Source organism: Prionailurus viverrinus, chromosome C1 (assembly GCF_022837055.1).
Source record: "Prionailurus viverrinus isolate Anna chromosome C1, UM_Priviv_1.0, whole genome shotgun sequence".
In the NCBI taxonomy this organism is placed as follows: domain Eukaryota; kingdom Metazoa; phylum Chordata; class Mammalia; order Carnivora; family Felidae; genus Prionailurus; species Prionailurus viverrinus.
This window is the reverse complement of record NC_062568.1, coordinates 75162934-75182264: the sequence shown is the minus strand read 5'-3', so window position 1 is coordinate 75182264 and position 19331 is coordinate 75162934.

Sequence of the window (19331 nt, the reverse complement as noted above, 5' to 3'; positions counted from 1 at the left end):
TTACTTATTTACTTTTTTTTTTAATTTTAGAGAGAGCTCAAGTGGGGAAGAGGGAGAAAGGGAGAAAGAGAGAGAGGGAGAGGGAGAGGGAGAGGGAGAGGGAGAGGGAGAGGGAGAGGGACAGAGAATCTTAAGCAGGCTCTGCTCAGCGCAGAGCTCAATGTGGCACTTGATCCCACGACCCTGGGGGATTATGACCTGAGCCAAAACCAAGAGTTGGACACTCAACCCACTGAGCCACCCAGGTGCCCTTCACTTCATATTTCTGTATTATTTGCAATTATTTTATAGTAAGTATGTTTCAGACATCTTCTGTAGTACTTATGATATTTTAAGATATGTTTTGTGTGGGTGTTAGATTGCTAAAAACATCATATAACTCCTGCCATAAGTGAAATCAAATCTACATATTTATCTGATTATATAGAAATGATATAATATTGACAGCCTGAAAATCAATTTAATTTCCCACCTAATTTATTAGTCTCTTTTAGATTTGTGCTGTTTTTTTCAGGGATTGCTCCCAAATATTACTGAGCAACTCCCTTAGCATTTAGACAAAGGCAAATCTGGTGCTCATTAGTGAGTCATTCCTTTTGGCTCTGATTAAACAAACATGGGATTTCAGAGGAACAGAAGTAAGCATTGACCTACTCATAGACTATAAGCAGCAGAGATTCTAAGAAGTCCACCATTGTTTTCACTGAGAGAGGATACTGGTAATCCATTCCGAATGGGTCAACCATTTTAAATTTATTTTCTGAAGACTTGTTGAATTTGTATCTATACATTCTAGCTGCCCAGCCTCCTGTGGCACTTACAAATTTCCTTCCTATGTTTGCTGTGTTTATCAGTCAGAGCTCTTGTTTGCAAGCAACTGAAACATCACTGGCTATCTTAAGCAAAAGACCAGTTTATTAGAAGGTCATCAGGGCTGACTGAATTGATGAGAGGCCAGATGGTCAGGCTTGAGAAATGGGAATAATCTCAGGGAGGACTGTATAACCAGGTTGAGCAACAGAAACCCGGCAACAGTCACCCCACAAGACAACAAGGTCTCTGCCTCTATGATAAATCTGGACTACATCTGTTTCTACATCCTTGCATGACAAAGTACAGGACAGAGTGTCCAATAGGAGAGTCCAAAGTCATATGTCTTCTGAATCTGTCAAGGTCAAGGTGGCTACCTCCTCCCACTGGAAATACATGCATTAAAAAATTACTCAATGGGTAAATGAGAATGCTAAAACAAAATGCCAGTTCACTTGGTGGCCATGACCAAGGGCAAAATTATCTAGCCCAACTATGGACTCATTATTAACTTGTTAATATGGTGCTTTAATAGCAGTATTATAGCACAGTTTTCGTGTTACCTCTGATTTTTCACAAGAAAAATTTTTCACAAGAAAAATGTCCCTCGAAGAATAATATATCTTAGCGATCTCAACAATTATAAAGTGGTCTTGTTTCATTAGCAATCAATAAGAAGCCAAATGTTAGAGAAGGGAGTGCTTCAGTGTATAGAGAAGTGCATAACAAATGAACAAACAAACAAAAACAAAAACAGCTCATAACTACAAAGAACAAAATGGTAGTTGCTGTGAGGAGGGGAGGGTGTTGGCAAAATAGATGAAGGGGATTAAGAGATACAAATTACCAGTTTTAAAATAAGGCAGTTAGGGGCGCCTGGATGGCTCAGTCCATTAAGCGTCTGACCTCGGCTGAGATCATGATCTCAAGTTCACGAGTTCGAGCCCTGTGTTGGGCTCTGCGCTGACAGCTCGGAGCCTGGAGTCTGCTTTAGATTCTGTGTCTCCCTCTCTCTTTGCCCCTCCCCCACTCATACTCTGTGTCTCTCTCTCTCTCTCTCTCTCTCTCTGTCTGTCTCTCTCCCAAAAATAAATAAAAATACTTAAAGAAAGAAAGAAAGAAAGAAAGAAAGAAAGAAAGAAAGAAAGAAAGCTAAATCCTATCCTAGTAGTGAGGGAATCTGAGAAGTAATAATTACATTGTAGAGAAAAAAGAAAAAAACTCAGGAATTGATAGTACCATATACTTGTAAATGTGGGAAGAATGTGAGGATCGATTGAAAGTATGTTGAGGAATCATCATAACTCCCAGATCAACTCCCTAATCCTGATCAATTTGGACACTGCTCTTTCCCTCCCCCTACAGAAGACTGGAATGTGTTTTTGTTTGTTTGTTTGTTTGTTTGTTTTCTTTGAAGAGGGCAGAACAGAGGATCTCTGGACAGGACAAAATCAGTTATAATGGAGAGTGGAAGCAATGTACTAAAGACAGGGGATTAAGTGGATACTTCCATAATTAATGATGAGGCCCTGGCTTTCTCTCCCCATACAGCCCCCAGATATGGCAGCCAGGCTATACCTTCCAGACAAGTCATCGGAAGATCCTTATCTGAAAAACAGGACCAATCTAAGAGCACAGGCCTAAAGACACTGACCTTGATGGATTTCCCAATAATACACCTCAGCCAGATCATGACCTACGAGACTCACACATGCACTCAGGGCTTCCATTCATGTTTTTACTTCCAGTGTTTAAATAGGGCAAACGTTCAAGGGTTGCCAGAAATTGAGGAGGTAATTGATATTAAAAACAATGATGAAAACCAATAACAAAAGGAACTTGGAAGAAACAGACACCAAGCAGGGAAAAGAAAACTTCAAAATCCAACATAACCAATATCCTCATACAGTTTAAAGGAGTTATTATATCCATGAAATATAAATATTTAGTTTTAAAATGGTTTATTTCAGGGGAAAAAAAATGACCTTGGAAATTAAAAAAAAAAAAAATGATGGTAGAAATGGAAAAACTCAGTAGAAGTGCTGAAAGATAAAGTGAGGTAAATTGTTCAGAAAGTAAATAAAAAAGACAAAAAAATGAAAAAGACAAAAGATCAGGAAAACTATAGGGTAAAACAAGGAGTTCCAACATCTAATCCACAGTAATATGAATGCTAGAAAGAGAGAACTTGGGAAACACAGAGGAGAAAATCAGCAACAAAATAATCAAAAAAAATTCCCAAGGGCACCTGGGTGGCTCAGTCGGCTGAGCATCTGACTCTTGGTTTCGGCTCAAGTCATGATCTCACAGCCCCACACTGGCTTTGCACTGATGGTGGCATGGAGCCTGCTTGGGATTCTCTCTCTCTCCCTCTCTCTCTGCCCCTCCCTCACTCAGCCCCCCCCACTGCAAAATGAAAAAACTTACAAAAAAAAAAAAAAAGAAAAAGAAAAAGAAAAATTCCCAATACACAAGACCATAAACTTCCAGATTCTTAGAACACATTGTCCAACACCATAGTGAAAAAAGTTTCTCATGAAAGACACATGGGTGCTTGGCTGGGTCAGTCGGTAAAGTGTGCAATTCTTGACATTAGGATCATGAGTTTAAGCCCCACATTGGGTGTGGAGTTTACTTAAAAAATAAATAAAATAGGGGCGCCTGGGTGGCTCAGTCAGTTAAGCGTCTGACTTCAGCTCAAGTCATGATCTTGCGGTTCATGAGTTTCAGCCCTGCATCCGGCTCTGTGCTAACAGCAGTCTGGAGCCTGCTTCAGATTCTGTGTCTCCTTCTCTCTCTGCCCCTCCCATGCTCATGCTCTGTCTCTCTCTGTCTCAAAAATAAATAAACATTAAAAAAAATTTTTTAATAAGTAAAATAAATAAAATAAAATAAAAAATCTTTAATAAAATTTTTTTAATGTTTTTCAGACAGAGAGAGAGAGAGTGAGCACATGCCTGCTTGCATGAGTTGGGAAGGGGCAGAGAGAGAGGGAGACAGAGGATTCAAGCAAGCTCCATGCTGTTAATGCAGAGCCTGATGTGGGGCTCAAACTTGAGAACTGTGAGATCATGACCTGAGCCTAAGTTGGAGCTTAACTAACTGAGCCACCCAGGTGACCCAACAAAAATATTTTCTAAAATAAAAAGAAAGACAACTTTGTGTAATTTCTCAATACCAGGGACAAAGAGAAGATTTAATAAGATTCTGGGGTTGGAAAGATAGAAATTCAGGAATCAAAATATTATCAGAGTTTTCAATAACACTAGAAGCTTGAAGCAATGAAGAGATGTCATTAAGATTCTGAGGAGGATTATTTATAACTAAGAATTCTATAAATTATCAATCAAATGTATCAACCAGGATCCTGGCAGGGAAGAGATGGTGAACCCCAGGAGGATAATGGTGGAGGTTTAATAAAGGGACTGGCTGTAAAGGTTTGGCGAGAGCACCGTTATCACAAGAGGCACAAAGGGAGGAACAAGTTACCAACATCCAGAGCGTAGCTGCGTGCAGAGAGTCACAGAACAAGGGTGCATCCTTTAGCAGAGGATGCCAACAACTGCCTCAAACTGGCAGGAAGGAAGCCAGGAAATATATACCCCAACTTCTCTCCTCCTGACTCCCTCCAATGTCCTTCTCATTCTTCCCACCTGCCAGACACCCTGAAGGCTGGATGGCAAGAGACTGCAATAATATTGTCTGTAAACCTCAGCCTCCCAGGAAACTGAGTAGGGTGGAGATGGGTAGGGTGAGTAGTAAAGAATAAATCTGTTAAAATGTGTAAAACCTGTAGAATAATGCTCATCACCTTTTAAACACTCAATACGTCTTAGCTATACTAAGTTGTTAGTTTCATCATCACTATTGTCATTAATAGGGAACTATTAAAATTCACATGAAATCAAACATTGAAAAACTCCCTAACCATTTTCTAAATCCCTTTCCTCTTTCCCTGATAAGATTCTTCAACACAAATATACAAAATGTATTATAAAATTTTACTAGCATAAAAAGGTAATTTTCCACTGACTCCCAGGGACTTTTCAAATTTTCTCCAGATTTATTAGTGATAGGTCAACTGGAATAAATTTTTATTGGACTTACTGGTAGTGATGTGTAATTCAGAAGTAGTGTAACTGGGCAGAGATAACTGTGAAGAACTGATTCAGCGCTACCATTTTCCAGGAAAATGTTATGGCATTAATAGTATCTTCCCATGAGGTAATTTAATCAGATTACCATAGTGCAATGTTTTGCGAAATAAGCATCATAATCCCCAGAAGTGCTGAATAGCACGGGGTAGGAGGTTGGGGTGGGTGGGGCACATCATAATAAAATAACAAAATTGGATCCACCTCAAAATAGGATTAGTTCAAAACACAAATAGCCATTGCTATATAAAACATATGGTTCAATGTTTCATCTCAAAAGTAATCAATGTGATGTAAATTTAAATAATAAGGAGATGCCAATTCTGCTCTACTCAATTAGCAAAGGTTTTAAAAATTATGCTATCCAGTGTTTGTTGGAATAGAGGTAAATGAAACTCATACTGAAGATGGTGTATACGTTAGCGCAAACCTTTCTAGAGGACAAGCTGGTATTGCGTATTAAAAGTTCTTAAAACATTCATACCCATCACAGTCTACATGGAGGAGACAGATAAGTAAGTATAAGAATATCATACTGTGTATAGTACAGATGTGTCATCCCATGTGCTATTGCAACACAGAGGCAGAAATGACTCAAGTGATTAATTGTTCAGGAGAAGCCAAGATCCCATCATAAAAGAGACAGTACCTAGATACAATTTTGAAGTAATAAAACTTCACATGACAATGTGAATAATTCCAGTTGTAGTTACTCTTCTTCTGAATTATACACCACTACACAAACATAAAGAGACAAGAAAAGGCAACGCTTTTTCATTAACAGTGAAACTTCTGATGTGGATGGAGAATGTCTAAAGGCAAAGTCTCATCATTTGAAAACCAATGGACAAGAAGAAGAGAAAACCATCTGCTTGTTAGTTAGGCAAATATCGCTTTTAAAGTCATAATGTAGACAGAAGTCAAGCAATTGCCCATCTATAGCATTCCCTCCCACCAGCCACACACACACACACACAAAAGACAAAACAACAAGGCTGACATGGAGACAAATAATTACGAAAATAAAGTAGAATTCATCCTATGCAAAAGGAGAGCCAAGGTAGCAAGAAGTGGAAGGATGTGTATAAGGTGGTCATTATATTTCCTTTATAGTAACCATATTGGCTATTTTGAGAAACATTCAATTAAAAAAATTTTTTTTACATTTATTTATTTTTGAGAGACAGAGTGAGACAAAGTGAGAATGGGGGAGAGGCAGAGAGAGAGGGAGACACAGGATCAGAAGCAGGCTCCAGGCTCTGGGCTGTCAGCACAGAGCCCGATGTGGGGCTCGAACCCACAGACCATGAGATCATGACCTGAGTCAAAGTCAGACACTCAACCGACTGAGCCACCCAGGTGCCCTGGGAAACATTCAATTTTAATAAAGGAGTAATGTTTGCCACTTTTACATATGAACTTCTATAACCATTCATCCACAAGCACACCAGGAGGAGTGATAGAAATGAGAATTTGGCATTTTTTAAAAAATAGCAAGATGTGAATGCAGCAGGTAGCAGTTGGCAGTTAAGTGGTATTAACTAAGGAAAAGGAACAGCAATTTCTGCAGGCATTCTGAGCCTCCTCTCCTCCTCTCCCCGGGTTACAGTGATTTTCTCTCTCCTCCTTCAAAAGCCTCCTCTTCCATCCACCCAATCTCTTCTTATTTGGAGAATCTCTGACAAAGAAGGGGACCGGCCAGTGGTTAGAGTGCTCTTCAGGACACCCCCACCCCTCACATCCTGCCATGCACATTTCTGACTTGCTAGGAAGGACAAACATGGAAAAGGGAAAGAAAGAGAGGAAAGTCCACTTGGAAAGTCCCTGAATGCATTACTGTCTCTTAGAACAGCTTCTTTCTCTTCATTTCCCCAAGCAGTCTGTGTGTGTGTGTGTGTGTGTGTGTGTGTCTGTGTGTCTCTGTCTCTGTGTGTCTCTTTGTGTGTGTGTCTGTGTGTCTATGTGTGTGTCTCTTGTGTGTTTCTGTGTCTCTGTATGTGTGTATATATGAGAGACAGACACAGAGAGAAAAACAACAAACAGAAGAGAAGAAGGGGAGGCCAAGGAAGAGGGAAAAGGAAGAAGGAGGGAGAGTAGGACAGCAGGACCGTGGGAACAAGGGAGGAAAAAGGAATTTGAAGTTATTCAGTTGCCATTAATTTGCAATCTTGCTGCCATCTCCTCCCTGATGTTTTGGTGAGTGGGGGGGGGGCGGGATGTAAGGATAATGACAACTTAAAGAGAAGACCTTTTAAAGTATGGATTCACGTTTCACTCTAATCTGTAAATAAAATCTTCAGGGGCTAGTTGTTGTGGACCCTAACTAATTTTCCAAAATTAAGAATGTTATCTGGATTGTGATACTTCAGTGTAATACTTGATGATAACTTCTTTGAAAAATGTGCCATAAAGCATCAAGGAAATTAGCATCACTGGGTGTGGGTTGTGTACCTCATACTGGAAGTCATTCTTATATGTTAGCGCACTCCCAGGAATCCTGCAAAGAGCATATTTACCCACATTTTACAGACAAGTGGACTGAAGTTCAGTGAGATAAAGCAACATGTTCAGGGTCACAAAGCTAATTTATCTGACTTTAAATCTCTTTTCTTCCCAGTACCATACTATCTCTCTCACAAATTATCATTATTATGTTCGTTATGCTTCTCAGGTTGAAGGTGCTATCTTCCAAGCCACACCTATGAATTCGATGGAATAGCAATTATGTTTGTGGCAGAACTTTTGCAGAACAGGGTTGTTTTCAAACAAACCTTAACATGTGTCAATGATATGTTGTGAATTCATTTTTGATTCAGAAAATGTTGTTATCATAAGGATGAACTCTTATAAAGAAAGTCTAAGAGAAATAAATTGGGTTTTTTTAGTTAGTATGTTTGTTTGTTTGTTTGTTTATTTATTTAGAGAGTGTGGCTTGAGCAGGGGAGAGAAAGAATCCCAAGCAGGCTCTGCAGTTTCAGCAGAGTGCCATGTGGGGCTTGAACTCACAAACCCCATGAGATCATGACCTGAGCCAAAATCAAGAGTCAGACGCTTAACTGACTGAGCCACCCAGGTGCCCTGAGAGAAAGTAATTCTACCTGGGTAGGATAAAGGAAAGTTTCATGATGAGAGAGGGAGCAAAATTTTGAATAATAAATAGGTTTTTTGGGCGCCTGGGTGGCGCAGTCGGTTAAGCGTCCGACTTCAGCCAGGTCACGATCTCGCGGTCCGGGAGTTCGAGCCCCGCGTCGGGCTCTGGGCTGATGGCTCAGAGCCTGGAGCCTGTTTCCGATTCTGTGTCTCCCTCTCTCTCTGCCCCTCCCCCGTTCAAGCTCTGTCTCTCTCTGTCCCAAAAAATAAAATAAACGTTGAAAAAAAAATTTTTTTAAAAATAGGTTTTTTTTCTGGTGGAGGGAAGGGAAACATAGATGTATGTGGTATGTTTAGATATGGCAAATATCAGGGCACCTGGGCGGCTCAGTCGGTTAAGCATATGACTTAGGCCCAGGTCATGATCTCACAGTTTGTGGGTTCAAGCCCCACATTGGGCTCTGCGCTGACAGCTCAGAGCCTGGAGCCTGCTTTGGATTCTATGCCTCCCTCTCTCTCTGCCCCTCTAACACTCATGCTCTGTCTCTCTCTCTCTCTCTCTCAAAAATAAATAACAAACATTGAAAAAAAAAGATGGCAAATATCAACACCCAGTGAAAAACGGCAAAGGTTGTGTGAAAAGCAATATGCAGGTCTCTAGCACTGAAACTCTGAGTGGGTCCAAGGAATGAAACATACTGAAACATATATCATTGTGATACTTGAAATCCCTTGTATGATCATAAGAGAATTCATGAGTGCTGACATTTCTGATCTTTCTTTCCATCTCCCCAAGCCAAAAAGGGATAAAAGGCCCAAGAACTGGGATATCCTAATCTGAAGAATTCCACATTCTTACAGGTAGCCCAGATTATAAATCTTGGGCATGCTTCCACAGCCAGGAGGAGCACTGGAAAGAAGCATGTCTGCAACATTGTGTCCTTGACCTTGTGGGAAGGTAACCTCAGCCAAGTCTCTGTCAACCTTCTTGTCAATCCTTAAAACTTGACCAGCTTTTGTGGTTCAGCCTAGCATAAACAAAGAAGTTCCAGAACTAGAAATACAAATGATCAATAATCATGCCTCAACATTTCTCATACTTTTCATTTCTGTCCTTTTCCATTGGTTCTGAGATAATTTCTCTTTTCAACTTTCCAGCTTGTATTCAGTCTTTAATTGTGTCAGTTCTGCTATTCAGCTCATCTATTGAGTTTTCATTTCAATGATCATACTTATCATTACCGTCATCATTCACTGGTTCTCTTACATAATATTTTGTTCTTGTTTGATGGTTACAATCCACTCTTATCTCTATAAATTCAGCTTCCTCAGATGTTAGTTCTGTTAGTTGAGTTCAGTGTTTCTATTTCATGGTTGTGATGTTTACCTTAATGGTAAAATGGTTTGTAGTTTATCTGTGTCTTTGAGATCCCATGTGTGTCTGTCTGAGAATTCTGCCTCTGTTAAACAACTCTGTACTAGTTATTGCTGGGAAGGGGTACAATCCAATGCCTACTGAGATGTTACATAGCTTATCTTCTGTAAATACCAGTTCCTCTTTCCTCCTGAGGGTAAAAAGTCACCCAGGGTGCAGCCCTGCCTCTGGGCCAAGTGCCCACCCTCACTGCTCTAGCTAGGCAGGAACAGTTCTGCTGTCTTCCTCCAGCTAGGACAGAGTTGACTTAGTTGAGAATTCTGGATGCTTCCCCAATCACACTAATGATTGCTGGAGGGATCTTTTCTATTTGTTACAGCCATTGCTATGCATTCAGAGCAATCCTGGAACTAATCCCACCTTTAATAGAAATACTTTCCTGCTAATGCATTTTCCTCTACTTAGCTAACCACATCTGTTTCTCTTCAGAATTTTTCAAAATTTCTGCTTGATGATAGCATTTTTCCCTGGTTTTAGTCCTTCTATGAATATACTGGTTTTTAATTTTTTCTTTTGTAGCAGCTGTGGAATTTCTATATAAGAGAGATTTAAGGGCTACAATCTGTCTCTATGGATGAGGACTTTCAAACTTAGTGGTATGCATTAGATACCCATGTGCTTTTGAAGCATGGGTAAACAATTATTTTATTTTATCCCATTTTATTTTATTTTATTTTATTTTATTTTAAATATTTATTTTGGGAGGGAGAGAGACAGAGAATAAGAAGGGGAGGGGCAGAGAGAGAGGGAGAGAGAATCCCAAGCAGGCTCCACACCATCAGCGCAGAGCCCGACATGGGGCTCAATCTCACAAACCATGAGATCGTGACCTGAGCCGAAATGAAGTGTCAGACACTTAACTGACTGAGCCACCCAAGTGTCCCATCAATTATTTGTAAAATATGTATCTGGGGTACCTGGGTGGCTTAGTTGGTTAAGTACCTGGCTCTTGATTTTAGATCAGGTCATGATCTCACATTTCATGAGATTGAGCCCCATGTTGGGCTCTGTGCTGATGTCACAGAGCCTACTTGGGATTCTCTCTCCCTCTCTCTCTCTCTGCCCCTCCTCCACTCATGCTCTCTCTCTCAAATAAGTATTATAGAGGCACCTGGGTGGCTCAGGGGGTTAAGCATCTGACTTCACCTCAGGTCACGGTCTCACAACTTGTGGGTTTGAGCCCCGTGTCAGGCTGCGTGCTGACAGCTCAGAGCCTGGGGCCTGCTTCAGATTCTGTGTCTCCCTCTCTCTGTCTACTTGTCCCCCACTCATGCTCTGTCTTTCTCTGTCTCTCAAAAATAAACATTAAAAATTTTAAATAAATAAATAAACATTAAAAAAATAAAAAATAAACATTATAAACAAAAATATGTATAAGTTTCTGTGTGTGTGTGTATTTAATTTATTTATTCTCCAAATAACACCTAATGTCAAGATACACCAAATATATGGTAATACACACACACATGCTCACACATGCACACACAAACATACACACACACTTTGCCATTAGATTAAAAGTTCCCTTTCTTTAAAACAGTTTGTTGTACTTAAATCTCTCAAATAAATGCACTTGACTGGTCTGGGGAGTCATAGAAGTTTATGAACAAGGGGTCTCCTGAAAAGAGTCTTGTAGGTTGAAGTAATTAAAGAAAGAAACATGTTGTAGACAGTTTCTTGGTCCTTAAGAACTGTCCTCTACTTCTAGAATAATGCTCAAACTCTTTAGGTTTGCAAAGACTTGTCTTGTGCTCCCCTCTGGCCCTTCTTGACCACTTCCCCATCCTCCTAAGCTCCCTTCCCCGACTATGCTAAAGAACTTGCTGTTCTCCAGAGGACTCAGCTGTTTCATTTTCTGAACTTCCATGTGTATGCTTCTCTTTGCTTGGAACATTCTGGCCCTACCAACATTCTCTCATCCAAATACTAACAGTGTTTAAAGATAATTCTTTGTTTAAAAAATCCAACTGGTAGTGAGCTTGTTGTGATGAGTTACCATGTTTCAGCCCCATTATAGGCAATGTTATCTTCCTTTTCAAGCATGATATATGTGCCAGCCTCCACTTGATCCTAAGGCCATCAATGTCTCAGAGTATTGGCTATGCAGTGACAACGTATTACACAGGTATAAAGAAAGGAAAAAAGAAATTTCCCACACATTGACTTTATTAATGATGTGTGAACAAGAATCAACAGACTTGGGTCTTAGTCCAGATTCTGATAAATATGACCTTGATAAGCCAAGACAGTTTAATGTCCCTGGGCCTATGTTTCTGCATTGAGGATGTACCCTCTAACATCTAAGGATGTTAGAAAGAGGTTCCCCGAACTCTCTGCCAGGTTTCAAACTAGATAATAGATCTAATAAATTTTGGGGTTTTTTAAACATTTCTATATTAATTTAATTTTAATTACTCACTGACTACGTCACCATATAAGTACTCGAATAATACTAATTTAAAAAAATGTCCCTTTTGAATCTTGGAGTTCTTCTTTCTCATCCTTTTCACTGCTTCCCAGTATTCCATGATACAGGCACCCCACTAGTTATTTAAACATTTCTTTGTCTATTGACATCATGATTGCTTCTAATTGGTCTTCTTACACACAATGTTAGAGGGAACATCCTGGTAAGATGCTGTATATTTTTAAAGATATCTCTGTTTTACTTACAGCAAAAAGTCTGTGCTCTGGACTTTGTCCCCACCACAAATTGGCTAAGAATTAAAACAAAGGTCTCCAGTGTATGCAGATTAAAGTCCCCTTGAGATGGGACCTACAGAGTAGTGACAAAATGTTTTCACTTGAATGTCATAAGAAATCTGACAGCCACAACCTAAAGGCAAATGAGCATCACTGTGGGCAGTGGTCCCTCAGAAAAGGATGTCAGGATTGGTAGGGGGCTGACTCCCTTGAGGTCTGGGCTATGGTGAAGCACTAAATGGGGCTTAGAGAGGGGAGTAAATCCTTGCAAGAACCCAAGAACCTCAGAGCAAGGTGAGCTGCTCAGTTTGCTGGGTTACTGGAGCCACAGAGACCAGAGACAACAGACAATTCCTTATTTTGCTCCGTATATAGTACGGGTCCTGTGAAAGACACATGTGCAATCACTGGCAAGAATTAAAAGAAACCTGGAAGCTTCTCTCTCCTGCTAGTATGGAGGCTGTTGAGGGAGGTCAGTGACCACCCTGACCTGAAGACTTAACGGTAGTGACTGAGAGACCCTGCACCAGTGGAGGGCAGCACCACTGAAGAAAATAGCAAAAAGGAAAAATAAGAAGACCAGTCCTATGGAAAGTGCCAAACAAGCCAAGGAAGACTGGTGAACTGACTTCAAATGTAACAGGAATTCTATATACTGAACATACAGGATGCCAGCATGGCACTAGGGCTTTCAGAGTCCACACATCCTATGGTTCTCACCAGTACTCTCAGAAGGTGGTATTACATATACCAAAGACAAATGAAAATATAAAGACTCTAAGAGGTCCTTCCTTCTCTCTTGCTTCCTCCCTCCCTTCCTTCCTTTCTTCCTTTCTTCCACAAATATTTAAGTATTTTTCAGAGTCTGTGACATACCGGCTACTATTCTTGGTAGTGTAGATACAGAGGCAAACCAGGAGGTAAGGCCCCTGCTTTCGTGGACCTATATTCTAGCAGAACATAACGAATAACAAAACAAATGACTGAAATTATAAATTAATACATAAACAAGAGAGAATATTAGATTGCAACAAATTTAATGCAGAGACTTAAACTAGGATAATATAGAGGGAAATTTTGGGGGTGACAAAAATGTTCTACATATTAATTGTGGTGGTTACACAGTTGTATGCATTTGTCAGAATTCATAGAGTAGTATACCTTATAAAAAGTGACTTTCCATATGTAAATTATATCTCAATAAACCTGACCATTAAAAAATAGGATCCTACCCCAAAATAGTGACAGGAGGCTACTTTAGATTGAGCAACAAAGGCCTGGTTAAGAGTGTAGTAATTAAGTTCAGATTTGAATACAAGAAAGATGATGAATGGAAAGATCATTCCAGAGAAAGGAAAGAGTAACTGAAAAATCCCTGTGGTGGGAATGAGCTTGAATTGGTCAAGTTACAGCAAAGTGGGGGAGGTTGCAGATGTGAACAAGAACCAGAGCAGGATGGGGTTAGAAACCAACATCAAGAGACTGATGTTATTTTCAGTGCCACAGAAATAGGTTTTTAAGCAGGGGAGTTACAAGTTCTGATTGATGTATGCTTTCAAAAGATCACTCAGGCTGCTTTGCAGAGAATGACTTGTAGGGAGCAAGAGCAGAAGGACGGAAATAGGACAGCAATAGTCCACGCAAAAGATTATGGGGTCAAGGACTAGGGTGGAAGCATACAGATAGAAGAAAGCAGATGTAGGGGTGTCCGGGTGGCTCAGTCGGTTGAGTGTCAGACTCTTGATTCTGCTCAGGTTATGATCTCACAGTTTGTGAGATTGAGTCCCATCCTTGGGCTCTGACAGCACAGAGCTTGCTTGGGATTTTTCTTCCTCCCACCCCCTGCCCCTCTCCCCAGCTCTCTCTATCTCAAAATAAATAAGTAAACATAAAAAAGAATTTTTAAAAAAGGAGGCAGATCTAACACAATTTGATGGTAGTGTATTGGTTAGGATAACAAGTAAATTCTGATCTCTGTGCCTTAACACAGTAGAACTTTGGCTGGTATTCCGGACTGGTGTTCTTCTCTCTGTCTGGTCCCACAGAGAATGAGGCTCCTTCCACCTTTTGACTATACTTTCCTCTAGGGCCACAAAAGTTCCCATTTAGTCATCAGATGCAAATGAGTGACTACTTGTTGGAGATTTTTATGGCTCTATTCTGAAACTGATATACATCAAATTAACCCACACTCTATTAACTAGAACCTAGCCACATAGTGCATGCACCTAACTGCCGAAGGGGCAGAGAAATGTAGTCTATGATTGTGTCCAGATAGAAAAGGAACCTGGTTTGATAATCATCTAACAATCTCTGCCACCATTAGGTAGAGACCACAGGACATGGAAATGGACTGGACAAAATTGGTGAGAGAAAGATAGGACTTCTCTCACTAGTGGTGCTTCGTCACCGTGGGGAAAGAAGATCTGGGAGATATGCTCAATCTCTCTCCTTCCTTCAGCCCCATCTGTTGTACTAAAAGAAGGGATGGTGAGTGGAAGGAGACACAAAGATCTTGCCCACAGCAACTGAGCAGAACACAAAGGCAGAGAAGGAGGAAATTATTTCCTCCTACAAAAGTAAAGCTGTTTCTGATGATATAGAGCTTTTTTTTTTTTTAAAGAAGGATGTACTCACCTAATTATACCTAATACTTCATGAGCAGTCACCAGTCTTGGTGGCAGCAGGCAGCAGCTGCCCTTGTCAGTGTTATCAGAACTGAAGACGCTAAGACCAATTATCTTCCTGGTAGATTCTCCCTTCATCTTGTCAGAGGACACGGAAAGACAATGGGTGTAGTGTGCCTTTAACTAAACTCCTCTCAAAAACTTCCACATGAAGAATCAAGCCTGCTTGATGATTTTCCAAATAGGAAATTATGAACTCTTTGAGATCATGTTTTATCAATCTTCATATTCCCACCTAGTATACAGCATAATACTTAACATAAAGTATATCCTCTGTAAACATTTGGGAAGAATTAAATATTTATGTGGAGGTTAAGGTCAAGATTTGTCATATACAGCAAGTGCCCTGGAGAGTTATCCAAAAGCAACCATGTATGCCAGGCAACCTCAGCATAAATTTATGAACTATGGTTTGGCTTTGACTTTGATCACATTATGACTAATCTCATTTTCCTTGGAAAGATTATTAGTCCTATGTCCCATTTGCCTGGTAAGATACACAATACTCAGTTTTCTTAGGTATTTATAAAACCTTAATATTCTGTTCTAGTTATGATTTAGTAGGTATTCTTTAACAGTCTCTTTGTCTTGTCAATCAAATTAATGCCTTTGAATACGTGTATATGAGTCATAACTTTTTTCATTCATTTCACAAATAATACATATGTATTGGGAAAAAATGTATAAAATACAAAACAAAAAACAAAAAGAAGTTAGGAAGTACCCATAACTTCATCATGCAGATATTTGGCATTAGTATGTACATCTTTCTGGACTTTCTTTTCATATATATTTATAACATGTCCCTCCTTTATCAACATAGGATCACTCTGAACTTAATATTTTTGAACCTACTTGAAAAAATATTTAAAAAGCAAATTTTAAGTGAGTATATTTTAAAGTTGTTTTCAAATATGTGTGCTTGTTTCTTTGTTCCAGCTTTATAGATCACGGTTCTTTTTCCTGAAAGCTGGTGTAGTTAAGGCTTATTCTATGGGCCTCAATAGCAAAAATGAGTCAAAGCTTAACTGAAAGTTTTCAGGTCAGCAGAAGAAGGGCAGCACAGCAGGGATTCACAACACAGGTAAAATTCAAACCAGGTGATCTCTAAGTTTCCAACACTGAGTTCTGTGATTGTTTCACTAAAAGTCAGGGGAGAGAAAGAGGTAGGGACAAGGAGGCAGAGCTTCAAGACTTACCAGAGGTGTAGGGAACAGTTTGATTGGAATAAATGCATATGGGGGAGTACCAGTAAATAACCTCAGAAAGCAGATCAGAGGCAGGTTTGGGGAACTGTGTTTTGTAAGGAGGTGGGATGGGGAGAGAAGGAAGATATTAAGTACATTAATCATTACCTCCATCTCCTTGTTCTTTTCTTCTTCCTCTTTCTCCTTCTTGTCTTAACTTTTGCATCTGAATGTGCTTAGGCCCCCAACCTTCTGAAGTCATCCTTTGCTTTAATACCCATATGAGATCACTTCTTCCTATAAATCAGGAAAGATCAAGTTATGCTAACAGTAATGAACAACCTCAAAATCTCAATGACTTAAAACAATAACAGTTTATATTTTGTTCATGCTACATAACATCAGGAATCAATCAGGAATCCAGGTGATAGAGCAGCCACTATCTCAAATATTTTTCTCCGTGCCAGAGGGAAAGAGTTCTGGAGCGTCAGCAATCAAATGCTTGACTCTGAGATAACAAATAATTTCTGCTCACATCTTATTGGCCAGAAACAATCACATGATCCCACCAAACACCAGAAAACCATAGAATTTAATGCTACATGCTGCCAGAAGGTGGAGAAGCAGAAATACTTAGTGGGCATTACTAATGACTATCACACCATGTACCTATAGGAAATCCAACGTCAGTTTCAGTGTCACATTCACTTCCTAAAAGCTTTTTGATATAAAACAATTAAATCTTTCACTTTTCTATATATTTCCCATTGTTCTACATTGGCCCCAACCTGCTCACTGGCCCTGTGAAAGTTGGCAGCATTCCACCTGAAGATTTGAAAGCATTTATTGAATGAATGAGTAGAATGTCACGTATTTTATATCTTTAACTTTGTTCTATGGCATGCATCAGAATTTCTCTCCAATTGTTTTAAATCAGGCTGACGGGAATGACCTCAATTTCCATATTGCCTTTATTTCCATACAAGTCCATATGGAGGTCTTAGGGTGGATGACGCATTCCTGTAATATAATTTCGTGGTCTTACTGGAAGTGTTCTTAAAGATGTCTTCTATTGACATATTTTGTAATTCACTGAACTCCACCCTTTTCCTCTTGCTTTTTCCTTCTCTTTCCAAGATTGCAAAATATAATCAATAAATGATATAATTTATGTTTTAGTTTTCATACTGTGGCCAAAGAATAGAATTTTCCTACAATTCCTTGCTATTCAAATCCAGTCTTTTTAAAGTATAATCAGATATGTATGCGATGTCTTAGAATTTGTTTTTCTTCCCTCCTTTCCTTTTCTCCCCTCTCTACATATCCACCTGACATTTCTCCATACTTTTTCCTCTCGGCCGAGACTGAGTATATCAAAAAAATTTTAATACGCCTCTTCTCATCCTCCAACAGATATTTGAAATTCTACTTTAGAGTCTTTTTTTTTTTTTAATTTGTGTAATAGTGACATCACTAAACTACTGTGCTGGCCTAGGAGATCTCAAGCTTGATTAGTGCAGTCTTAGCCCAAATCAGGTGTGGAGTTCTCTCCACCATGTTTTTAGGGTATCTAGTAGCTGCTTAGGTATATGGGTACTGGAACATTTTGGAAAAGCAACCAAAACAGGGGCTGCCTCTACAAAAAAAAAAAAAAAGTGTTGCTGGATTTTCTGCCAGTAACTGACAGTCTCAAAAGGAGACACTGCACACCTTGATGGACCGATGAAGAGATTGGGGGCAGAGAGGTGTGGCATGGCATTCATCTAAGGAGGTAGAGCAATTTGACTGGTAGTCTTTGGACCTCTTTAAAGGAACTTTTCTAAGTGTATCTTCTCTCAGCTCCCCAGAAACATCCTGGGTAGTATGCACTAAGGGTTGGGCAGGGATGACTCGTTACCTTAGGCACCAAGGTAAGTTCATAGGCTATACTCCCTTTGCTACTCTTCATCTCCCAGTTGTCTTCCTCTTGATTCCCACCCAATCAAGTTGTGAGAGAGGAAAAGAAATCCTCTACCCTGGATTGGGTTAATCCCTCAAAGCAATCATTAAATTTTTATGTTAAAACGAAGTGTACATTCACACCTTTCCATACTTGGAGCTTCACTAAAATGCAAATAAACAAAGATGGGTTAGTTACTTGACCTAAGTAAAGATTCACTTCCAACCCTTTCCTGAGAGTAATGTTTGATAAATGGGAGCCAGAAGAAATTGGGTATTTCGAAGAAATGCAGAAAGGGCACAGCCAAAGAAATATGACCAAAGAATGGGGAAGGCTGTGATGGTTTTGCTGTACCCTTGAACAAGTTAAGTTATATTTATTTCCTAAACCACAAACTTAAAATACTCATATAATTCTACTTTCCAGAGCAATATCATGGTTTGCTCCTTCTAACTAGTTATTCATCCTGTTCTCTCTGCCCATGACTGTGGTCTTCACAGTTACACCCACCTGGTCTAGACTATATCCTCTTTTGCACCAAACTGAAACTCTCTAACCCTGACAGTGAGCTGTGACACAATTCTGTCATTTCTCATTTGCTGCAGGCCCAGAATAGAGATTTTGAACCCTAATAACTTTGTGCATAACTCAATGAGCATCCAGTAAATTCTGTACCCTCAGCCTACATCTACACAACCGCTCTTTCGAGGAGAGATGAGATGAAAGTATGCCTTCAGTGTTCGTTGCAAAGATGCCTAAGGGAGTCTAGGCTCACTTCAGACCAGGCGCGTCTAGAAAATTGGCATTTTCTAAGGATTCCAGTATCACTGGAGGGCCTAAGAAAGCATGAGAAAAATGAATACGAAAGCAAAGGGAAAGCAACGTGGCAGCAAGAGTAGAAACACTAAATAGCAAAGAATGACGTATAAGAAAGAGAGGCAAATGCTGCCCCCAAATGGGTCTCAATCAACAGGAAATGCTCCTAGTATCAGAGCAGTGGGGATATTACTAGACCCATGGACTCTACACAAAAGGAGTGGAAAGCTTGGATTATTTTAAGGCATGGTGACTCTGCTACTAATAATTATTACCTATCATTTTGATCATCTTCACAGAGTGGTTTGGGGCAGGTAGGGCCGTATTTTTATTAACTTTGACTCTCTACCCACCCACCTTCCTTCCACAACTTCAAGGCATTGTGGCCTCGGGAAATTTGTGTTATAATAAGATGCCCCAAAGCTGCTGGAATGTCCTAAAGCTCTGAAACAGAGCTACTTTTCCGGAAGTTGATGTCTTTACCTGCTGACCACAATAAGCCAGGGACGG